Here is a 10,993-nt window from a genome sequence, read left to right as displayed (position 1 = left end):
AAAAAATAGCCGGTCATTGTGGTGGGCACCTGTATTCCAGCTACTTGGGAGGCTGAGGCAAGAGAATTGCTTAATCCCAGGAGTTGGAGGTTGCAGTGAGCTGTGGTGCCAGGCACTCTACCCAGAGTGATAGCTTGAGGCTCTGTCTCAAAAGAAAAAAAAAAAAGCATATGACTTAGAATTAAATTGAGAGGAGATAATTTAGATTACATGATTATTATACATACTGCACTCCAGGGTATAAGGAAAAGTCAAGAAGCCGTACCTCCTATTAATTGGAATGGACAATAGATAGAAATAAAAAAATGCATGTGACCAGCCAGAGATCAGAGTTAATATGCAGGACCTAATTTCTAGGTACCTGCATTGAACCATGATACCCAAGCCACTACATCATTATAGAGTCTGTTACTCACATTCAAGTTTCAGAGAATGGTATCCTCTAAAGCAGTGGTTTTCAACCTTCTTAATGCCGCGGCCCTTTAATACAGTTCCTGTGGGTTGCAACCCACAGGTTGAGAACCACTGCTCTAAAGGGATGGAGAGTATAGTCATTAAATATGAAATTTCCATTACCAAATCAAAAGTCTGGTTGATTAATTATCAAACAAGAACTAGTACATTTGATCAAAGTATGCACCTAATCAATGGTTTTCCCATCTAAACAGTAGCTTGTTTATGATAGCAATAAATAAGCCTGGAGAGTGATTGGCAATGAATGGCAAAAGGCATTTTCCATAGCTTGTTGAGAATTGAATATTTTTCCTTGCAAGAAGTAGTCCAAAGCCTGGGAAAAGTAGTCAGTTGCTGCAACATCAGGTCTGGTGAATATGATGGAAGACAAAAAGTTTCCAAGTACAGCTTCTGTATTTTAAGCAATACTGTTTGTGTGACATATGATCAAGCATTATTTTGCAAGAGGACTGTCCTGTCTCCCTTGACCAGTCTTGGCTGCTTAATCACAAGCATCTGCATCATTTCATCCAATTGGTTGCAGCAGAAATCCGATGTAATCAGTTGACCAGGTTTCCTGAAGCTGTAGTGGATGACACCAGCTCTGGATCACCCAACGGACATCATTAGCTACTTTTTTTTTTTTTTATCATTAGCTATTTTTTATGAATATTCAGTTTTGGACTGAATGAAAGAGACATTTTATGTTTATCCAACCATCGTGCCAAGCACTTGCAAATTGTCAGAAAGAATCCATTTTTCATCACATGAAAACTTTTTCATCAACCACACAAACTTTTTACTTATCCATGGTTGTACAATAATTGCTCTACAAAAAATTTGAAAGCTAATTGCAAGCCAAAATATGTTTTATAAAGAATGAGGATGAACTTTCACAACAGAAATAAAACAAGAAGTGTCAAAGTGAAATGTCAGATACAGCAACTGTCAAGCTTAGTATAGAAGGAAATCGGACATTTCATACTTAATTCCTTAAATACATGTGGCATTGTTTACAAAATGTTCACATTTCTCTAGCAAAGGCCTAGATTTATTTCTTCTTTCAAAAAAGAGGACGTCCCCCTGCAAACATGGCGCTGCAAGTGGCGCGGACCCTGCGGGCTATGGCAGCAGCCTGCGCTTTGCCTCCTCGCCCGCCTGGCCCTGCCGGCTGTGGTCCTGGCGGCTGGGAGCTGGCGCGGTCCGGACACTGCGCACAGGACCTGTTCTGCTCGCAGTGTGTAAATTCACGGAGAAACATGAGTGGGTGACAGCACAGAATGGTGTTGGAACAGTGGGAATCAGCAATTTTGCACAGGAAGCTTTGGGAGATGTTGTTTACTGTAGTCTATCTGAAGTTGGGACAAAATTAAACAAACAAGATGAGTTTGGTGCTTTGGAAAGTGTGAAAGCTGCTAGTGAACTCTATTCTCCTTTATCAGGAGAAACTGAAATGAATGAAGCTCTGGCAGAAAATCCAGGACTTGTCAACAAATCTTGTTATGAAGATGGTTGGCTGATCAAGATGACGCTGAGTAACCCTTCAGAACTAGATGAACTGATGAGTGAAGAAGCTCATGAGAGATACGTAAAATCTATTGAGGAGTGAAAATGGAACTCCTAAATAAACCAGTGTGAAATAACTTAATCCAGCATAGTTGTCTTTAATTAGTGGTGGATAGGTGTCTGAAAATACCAACTACTCTCAACACTGCTAATGAAAGAAAATAGTACTTAACTTTCTAATGGTTGTAGATAAACAAAATATGTATCTCTTTCAAAATACCCTATGATTTTTAGACTAGCCTGTAGTATTCATATTTCATGAAATTATCCATGGTAAAAACTAGTTATAAAAAACATGTTATGAAAGGATAGCTGTCGCGGACCGCCAGTCGATGGGCCTCAGTTTGAGGGTGCTCAGGGCGAACGGCACAGGTTGATTGAAAGGTCGACGCAGGATGGAATGACAAACTGTCACACACCACGAGTGATGAAGAAAGCAGCTGTACTTTACTGAATTTTAAGATTGGTTTTTATACATTTTTGACAAAGCATTACAAATTACAAAAGGTATTTTTACAACTTGCTGAGCTTTACAAGTTAATATCTAACTTTGTAGATGTGAGTATTTGACCATCTTACTTAAACAATATTTTGTCCGCAAGGGGTTCTGCCCGCGAGGGGGAACAAAGGTTGCTGGTTATCAGTTGTGTCTTTCACTTCCCCTTATCTAAGTAAATGCTTTAAAGGTTAGAGTTTAAAACGTGAAAATTCTTTCTTTATAACTACTAGTATTAGTAATAATTCACAAATTATTTACTTCTAATGTGATTAAAAGATTTCATATATGTGTAAATTATGTAAGTGATTATAGTACTAGGAAATATATGAAATGTAAAGGTATGTGGAAAGTTTTAAGTCGTGGGTGGCTGTGGGTGGTGTAAGTACATATCTAGATGGAGCATCTTGTTTGCCGTTCCTGCATTGTCTCAATGCATTGTCTCAATTCACTGACATTTATGGTGGGAGCGTGCTCCTGCATCGTTCCCCTGGAGACATTGAGTCTCCATCGGCTATGTGTGATTATGGATCAGTAAGTCATTATGTTTATTCTTGGTTTCTTAAAACAATCAGGTAACAATCAGGCATACAACTCAACAAACAGGTTTCAGGGTAAAGGTTTCTTAGGCTTCTATGCCGCACCTCGTGAGTCATTACGTTCATCAAAAAGTATGCTAGGCAACTTCTGCGCTGCTGTCGCATACCAGGGGGGCTGTCCGCGTTGTAAAACACGTGGTTAGGTGGTCTGTGCTCCCCGGAGCGATACCCCCAGCCCCCCTGGTATGCGACAGCAGCGCAGAAGTTGCCTAGCATACTTTTTGATGAACGTAATGACTCACGAGGTGCGGCATAGAAGCCTAAGAAACCTTTACCCTGAAACCTGTTTGTTGAGTTGTATGCCTGATTGTTACCTGATTGTTTTAAGAAACCAAGAATAAACATAATGACTTACTGATCCATAATCACACATAGCCGATGGAGACTCAATGTCTCCAGGGGAACGATGCAGGAGCACGCTCCCACCATAAATGTCAGTGAATTGAGACAATGCATTGAGACAATGCAGGAACGGCAAACAAGATGCTCCATCTAGATATGTACTTACACCACCCACAGCCACCCACGACTTAAAACTTTCCACATACCTTTACATTTCATATATTTCCTAGTACTATAATCACTTACATAATTTACACATATATGAAATCTTTTAATCACATTAGAAGTAAATAATTTGTGAATTATTACTAATACTAGTAGTTATAAAGAAAGAATTTTCACGTTTTAAACTCTAACCTTTAAAGCATTTACTTAGATAAGGGGAAGTGAAAGACACAACTGATAACCAGCAACCTTTGTTCCCCCTCGCGGGCAGAACCCCTTGCGGACAAAATATTGTTTAAGTAAGATGGTCAAATACTCACATCTACAAAGTTAGATATTAACTTGTAAAGCTCAGCAAGTTGTAAAAATACCTTTTGTAATTTGTAATGCTTTGTCAAAAATGTATAAAAACCAATCTTAAAATTCAGTAAAGTACAGCTGCTTTCTTCATCACTCGTGGTGTGTGACAGTTTGTCATTCCATCCTGCGTCGACCTTTCAATCAACCTGTGCCGTTCGCCCTGAGCACCCTCAAACTGAGGCCCATCGACTGGCGGTCCGCGACAGATAACACTGTTATATTAAGTCTTATATAATATTGTAACTTGCTTACATCCATACCAGGATTTGAGTTGGAATACTTAATGATCTTTCCATTGGAATTAACTGGGAGTGGAAAAGTTTTTCTTGGTTGTACAGTGATACTATCTTAATTTGGTAATACGTTGCAGTTGCTGGTGCTATTTTTATACAGTGAGCAACAGCTTTGCAGCAAAATAATAAAATATTAAACTTCTTCGTTAAAAAAAAAAAGAGGAGGTTTTTTGGTCTCACTTTATTGCCCTTGGTAGAGTGCTGTGCCGTCACAGCTCACAGCAACCTCCAGCTCCTGGGCTTATACAATTCTCTTGCCTCAGCCTCCCCAGTAGCTGGGACCACAGATGCCCACCACAACGCCCGGCTATTTTTTGTTGCAGTTTGGCCGGAGGAGGTTTTATAAACCTGGGAGAACTTCGTTTTTGCAGTAGTGTGTTCTAATCCACCGAGTGAGTTTGAAGTCCAGCACGTCCTAATTTGGAGTTGCTTACTCCTGTCACTCTGACTGACACTTCTGTGATCTTCCCAGGTCTTGGGAGTCTTTCTTTGTGGGACTTAAAATTATAGCTCCAGCCTGAGAAAATTTGTCTGTTGTCCAATTCAGAGCATTCGAATTCAGAGAAAATTCATTTCTGCAGTCTCAAGACTTTGCCTTATTTCTCATCATTTAAAACTTTATGCACAATAGTTTCAGAACTATTTTTATAGCTCTTCCCGTACAAATAGCTTTGTGAAATTCGTATGTTACATTGCAAATATTTAAAATTTTCATATATTGTAAGAATGTTTTGTCATTCATAGATAATAGCTCACACAAAACATCTCCTACCTCTGACTTGTAAGCCACAGGATTAAGTTATCCCCATGATGAAACACAAGGAAGAAATAACTGTGTATGGTTATATAATCTGTCACTGTGAAGACTTAGAGTAAGTCATCCCAAGAAGGATTAACTAATAAGTGAACCATTTATTGCCTAGTGGAATGTAAAGTGAAGCTGTTTTGTCTTACCCAGGGGATGTGATGACTGCCCATCAAGCAGGGTAGTCCTTTGTGAGAATCCCTTCCCTGTATACTTGGACAACAGATGTGACTGCCTCAACGGTGGGTTAGAAGAAGCAGTGTACAGCACACCAACATCTGCAGTTTCCCTAAGTTGGTTCTCAATCACTGGAGCCTCCAAAATCCCTATAACTGGGTTCCATCCAATATTCCAATTGTGATATACCTTTTTTTAGTAGATGACCAAGGAAATCTGGGTATGGTTGCTTCAAGCTCTTAAAGCAACACATTTATTTATTCACCAAATATTTATGAAGCACATTCTATGCTCCAATTACTAAACTATCATCTTGGGATATATTTGTGAACAAACAGACATCCCTGCCAATATAGAGCTTGCATTCTAGTTCAAGTGTTATAGGCGTCAATGAGATGATGCCAAACAAACAAAAACAATAGATACTATAAATTAGTAAAATATAGAGTGAATTAGAATGTAACAAGTGTTACAGGAAAAAATGGACCTAAGCAAAAGAGGTCAGGAGTGCTTGGGATTATAGTTTACAATATTAAATAGGGTGAATAGCGTAAGCACCTCATTAAAAAGATAATTTTTGAGTGAAGATTAGAAAGAAATTAGATAAATTCCCAGGTAAATATCTGTAGAAGGAGCATTGGTGGCAGAGGGTACACAAAGTTGAAAGAATCCACCATGGGAGCATTCCTAGCTTGTTGAATACAATGTAAGAGAGACACTTTGTTTCAAGGGTCTGGTTTCCCAGCCAGAGTGTCTTCTCCTAAATTTCTTTTTCTAGTTCACTCTTGATCTCTAGGGACTACTTTTTCTCTCTGATTTTCTCTAAAAATAGCCAGCATTGTAATGATCTGCTGTTTCACTTATGTTATCTTCTTTTATTTTCTACCCTCTGAAGAAAGGTGGACATAAATGCTTTCATTTCAAAAAGGAAGAAAGCTTATTTCTTATTCAGAGAGCTTAATTCAGATGGCCAAGTCAAACCCCAAAGCTTTCACTCCAGGCTCCACAGTTTCTCTGCATATGATGTCACAGACACAACCTGTCTGGGTTTTCTATTACTGAAGAACATTTAGTCAATTCTCCACTGTGGGAGTGTGAAGAAAAAAATAAATGAATAAAACGCAAGGAATGATAGAAATCCAGGAAAGAAAGCAGGGAAGTCAACACATACACACATGTATTAGTGTGAAAAATAGCATCTATTGTGCCAATCCTGGTATGAAGGATAGACTATGTACACTTACAATAAATCTAATTGCAGCTTTTTCCTATACACGGACATACATTTATGAAACACCTATAATTTCTCCACCTTCTGTCAGAAAGTGGCAAACAGAATTAATCTAGTTAACGTCCAATACATAAATGTGCAACACCGTCTTGGCTAAAAGTCCCAAGTGTTTTGTGGAATTAACATTGTATATTCACAAATGAGTGTTTCAATAATTTGTGTGTATGTTAAAGAAGAGGAAAGGAAGTTGGACTTTTTTTTTTTTTTTTGTCCATACAAAGGGCAATCTTGTCCTCTCTCCTCCTCCTTCCATTAATGGATCCCTCTCTTTGTATCTTCAGGTCCTACTCTTAACTAGCTGTACAATATGACAGCATCAATTTTGATTTCCTAAATCCTGACAACATCATTTTCAGTGGTCCCTTTTTTAAACCTGCCTTGAATTATTCTAATTTGAGTGTGCCATCTGTTTCCTGCTGGAACCGTGACTGATAGAAGTAGCATCTTCCCTTCTTCCAAGAACACAGAAATGATAAAATATAAAATGATGAATGTAAAATAAACAATTGATGTTCATGTGATAAGACAAGCACTTCTATGCCCCGGAATACAAGTGGACACCAAGAGTAATCTATCCTGAAAAGCATAGCCATAGAATCTCAAGTTTGAAGTAGGGAGTTCTCGTTATATACAATAAGAAGTTTAAAAAGTGCCTCTTTAAAAGATATTCACCAAGACCCAATACCTCTAGGCAGTTTTCCTTCACTTGCCTGTCTCTTCATTTTAAGATTACATATTAGATTACTTTATCCCCCCTACAATTTTCTTTTTTTTCTTTCTTTCTTTCTTTCTTTCTTTCTTTCTTTCTTTCTTTCTTTCTTTCTTTCTTTCTTTCTTTCTTTCTTTCTTTATTTATTTTTTGTAATAATCACCTACACTCTAATACTATACAGACATGCGACTTTAGCCTTATATCTCTTCTGAACTCAAGGAGGCAAAGAGAGATAGACCTAGGCTCATTCTATGAATTTCATGGCTGAGGTCTCCCTTCTCTTTCTACTTGAGGAGACAGACACAAACTTCTCAACCTTTCTTTGAATTATGGTGGCCTATGAAAAGCTGAGTAATAAGGGGAGAGCAAAGGGGAAATATCCAGCAGAAAATGATTTGAGGCAACCTAGTAATCCTCAGGGATGGCAACTTCCTAAATCATTACTTCATAAAGTTTCTGAATAACCAACAAGTGACCTAGATCTGGATTGCGACCTATAGGGACACAGGCAGCCACATGTACAGAACTGTTCGACTTGCCAAAGGTTCAACAAAGAAAGGGGAAGAATAAGAGGAAGGTAATGAGTTTTCCTTTTTGTGAACAACTGAAGATGCACTAGAGACACGAATAACAACATTAACTGAGCCGCTGGATAAAATCAATGGGAAGAGAAGTTTTTCACAGGAAAAAAGCGAAAATAAATTAAATATGCCTTTTTAAGTGGAATATATTATACAGTGTTATATTAACTGGCATTACATTAAAAATTGGAAAACCTTACTAGGAGACAGGCAGAACAAATTCATCCATAGACTCTCTGCCCTGAGAGAATATTTTTGCTTTCAGTAAAGCTTTCACATACTTGCCTGATGTGGGATGTCCTGCAATTCTTTTCCTAGCAAACATCAAGAACTTGGAAAAAACCTCCACTCAGGGCCAGTAACAGGTATCCAAAAATGGTGAGACATTTCAGGATGTCTAGATATTCACCAAGACCCAATACCTCTAGGCAGTTTTCCTTCGCTTGCCTGTCTCTTCATTTTAAGATTACATATTAGATTACTTTATCCCCCCTACAATTTTCTTTTTTTTCTTTTTTTTTTATTTATTTATTTATTTTTTTTTTGTAATAATCACCTACACTTTAATACTATACAGACATGCGACTTTAGCCTTATATCTCTTCTGAACTCAAGGTCACAACAGGTCACTTATATAATACCAAGGGCAATTCAAATTCAGCATACCAAACACTGAACTCAATCTCTTCCTGCCATTCTCCACAACTAGCCCTTCTCATACATTCCCCTGTTGTGCAAAATCCACCCAATTACTCAAAAATGTTGGAGAAACAGAAAATTACTCTTCTGTTTTTTACTTTTCCTACACAACTTAGTTACCACATCCTATTGATTTTATTTCTTAAAGACAAGAGTATTTAAAAATATTTCACAATCTGGGTAAATGGCACAAACACATCAAAGGGAAAGTCAGCCATAGTTTTAGGGCAGGATTGAGAATCTCAGGATTGGCCCTTCAGCTTTTGGGTCATAGGTGATCTGGAGCTTTCAGGAAATGGGCTAAGCGTAAGAGTGAAGATTATAGGACAGCAATTCACCATGGGGCATGGGAAGATTTCATTACTTTCACCATATGAGTCTATTGGTATATGGCAATATCATCTCCTGCCTAAACTATTTGTACTAAGGTTCTTTTTTCTCTGTTCATGATACAATTGCTGTTTCTCTGTTCCTTACCTTACCCTGCCTGCACTATTGCAATATTCTACTAATTGTCATCCAGATTCTGATCCCTTTCTTTATAGATCTCCTCCAGAGCTGATTCAAATCCTGCCAGTTAGTGTTTTCACTTGCTGTGCTTTTGATAATACCATCACAGATAAGGCATTATAAAAATAGTCAATACCTGATTTATTTGTATTTATTTCCCCTTTGACACTTTGTCTCTTTTATGTATTACAAGGTGTAAGCCTTTGTAGTTTGGGGAAACTTTTAAAAACTAAGTGACGTTTTTACGTACTTTCTCTTTAATATAGTGAAGGTGTACTTTTTCTCGGAGGAGAGTAGGAAATAGCATTAAAAGCAACACTAAAAACAGCAAAATCCCTGAGCCAGCTGCACAGAATTAAGGAAACACCTTTAAAAACATGGTTTTCTTTAGCTTGAAGATTTGGTTAAGACAGCATCACTTATGTTTTACAATAAATAATGGATTTGGGCAATCTCATAAGACTAGATCTTAATTGATGACTGTACAGAAGTACTAAAATTCAATAATTAACATAATCCCATTCTGCCATTTTAATTTATAGAATTGTATATTTTTATATGACAATAAGTCTTATTTACTGTTTTCCGTCACTTCTAGTAGGATGTGAAAATGCTTTTGGCTCAGGCATAAATTCAATGTGCACATTATTAAATCAAGTACTAAAATCAAAGAAATGATCTGCTAGTACCTAAATGCTGGTGATTATTTTATATGACTTCAATATGCACCTAACTTCTATCATACCAAGATATCCGATTTCTGCTAATTTATGCAGTGTAACACTTATTTGAAAGTGAAAATGACCCTTTTACACACATCTCAGTGCAATACACGCTGGTCAGCTGGTGGCAGTGAGGAGAGGGGATGACTAAATAATCGTTTGCAAAACTTTTTAGCATTCTCCTTTCCAGTTCAGGGTTCTCTACAACAATTATATGCTTTTCTTTACTTTTTTTTTTTTTAAGTCTTTACTATTCATTCATTACTGAAGTATATTTAGCTACTTAGAAATCTTTTCTTAAATAATAATCTAAACTATGATAACGACTGCATAATTTTATTACAGCTCTTTACTTGTCCAATGTCCTAAGGCTTAATTTTTTAAGAAAAGAATCTATTTTCATAAAAACATTCATGATTTTTGAAGCAGTCAATTGTTTCTCAATACAAATAATAATAATGTTTTATGACTAAAGTCAGACAAAATTCTGACTATAATTTTGAAACAACATAATATTAAAAATCATCACTATCCAAGAAGATCCAAGATGCATGCCTGCTAATTTTGGTTTCTTAAATGTTTAGGCTAGGTAAGTAAAGCTTTTTTAAAATAAATGTTTCTTCATTATACACTGTCGTTCTTCCACTGTAAACTAATATAATAGTTTGAATCACATTCATAATATATTAAATGTTATTTACAAAATGAAATAATGTATGTGTTTATGGCAATGCATTGTAATATTCACTATGATCATTATGTCAGCATAATAATTATGTAATAATAGCTATAATCCATATGATGTATATTTTCCAAACAGGACATAATATTTCACTCGAAAAAAATTCTAATACTTGAATTTCAGAGACTAGTTGGAAGCCCTTAAAAAACATTATGCATCTCAAATCACATCATTTCGTGAATTAGGTATAAGCTAAAGATTCAAACAGTAGTACGACAAACATTAACCTAAGTGAAATATTTTTTCTCATTTATTTTCAAAATTACATCTAATAAAGCCTTCTTATACAAGTAGTTTTTTTAAGAAAACAAAAGTTTTAATATTTCCAACAAAATTGTATCCTAGTGAGTACAGACCTTATTTACCTCTGTATTATGAGCATCCTGGAGACACTCAATATTTGTTTCATGTCACAGAATAAGTATTCAATAAATGTTTGTTTATAAACAACAGGAATATGAATTTTAGAAAGAGTGCTGA

The 10,993-nt window shown here is 36.6% G+C and overlaps 1 pseudogene across 1 annotated transcript; it reads left to right on the top strand.

Annotated features, from left to right (window-relative positions):
* Positions 1 to 1,544: 1,544 nt before the first annotated feature.
* On the top strand, positions 1,545 to 2,096 carry LOC128567330 (glycine cleavage system H protein, mitochondrial-like; annotated as a pseudogene). The gene has a single exon (XR_008374871.1). The product of XR_008374871.1 is annotated as a glycine cleavage system H protein, mitochondrial-like (transcript).
* The last annotated feature ends 8,897 nt before the right edge of the window (positions 2,097 to 10,993 follow it).

Source organism: Nycticebus coucang, chromosome 2, assembly GCF_027406575.1.
Source record: "Nycticebus coucang isolate mNycCou1 chromosome 2, mNycCou1.pri, whole genome shotgun sequence".
Classification (NCBI taxonomy): Eukaryota; Metazoa; Chordata; class Mammalia; order Primates; family Lorisidae; genus Nycticebus; species Nycticebus coucang.
The sequence above is the reverse complement of the archived record's forward strand: the minus strand, read 5'-3'. Positions and strand labels throughout refer to the sequence as shown.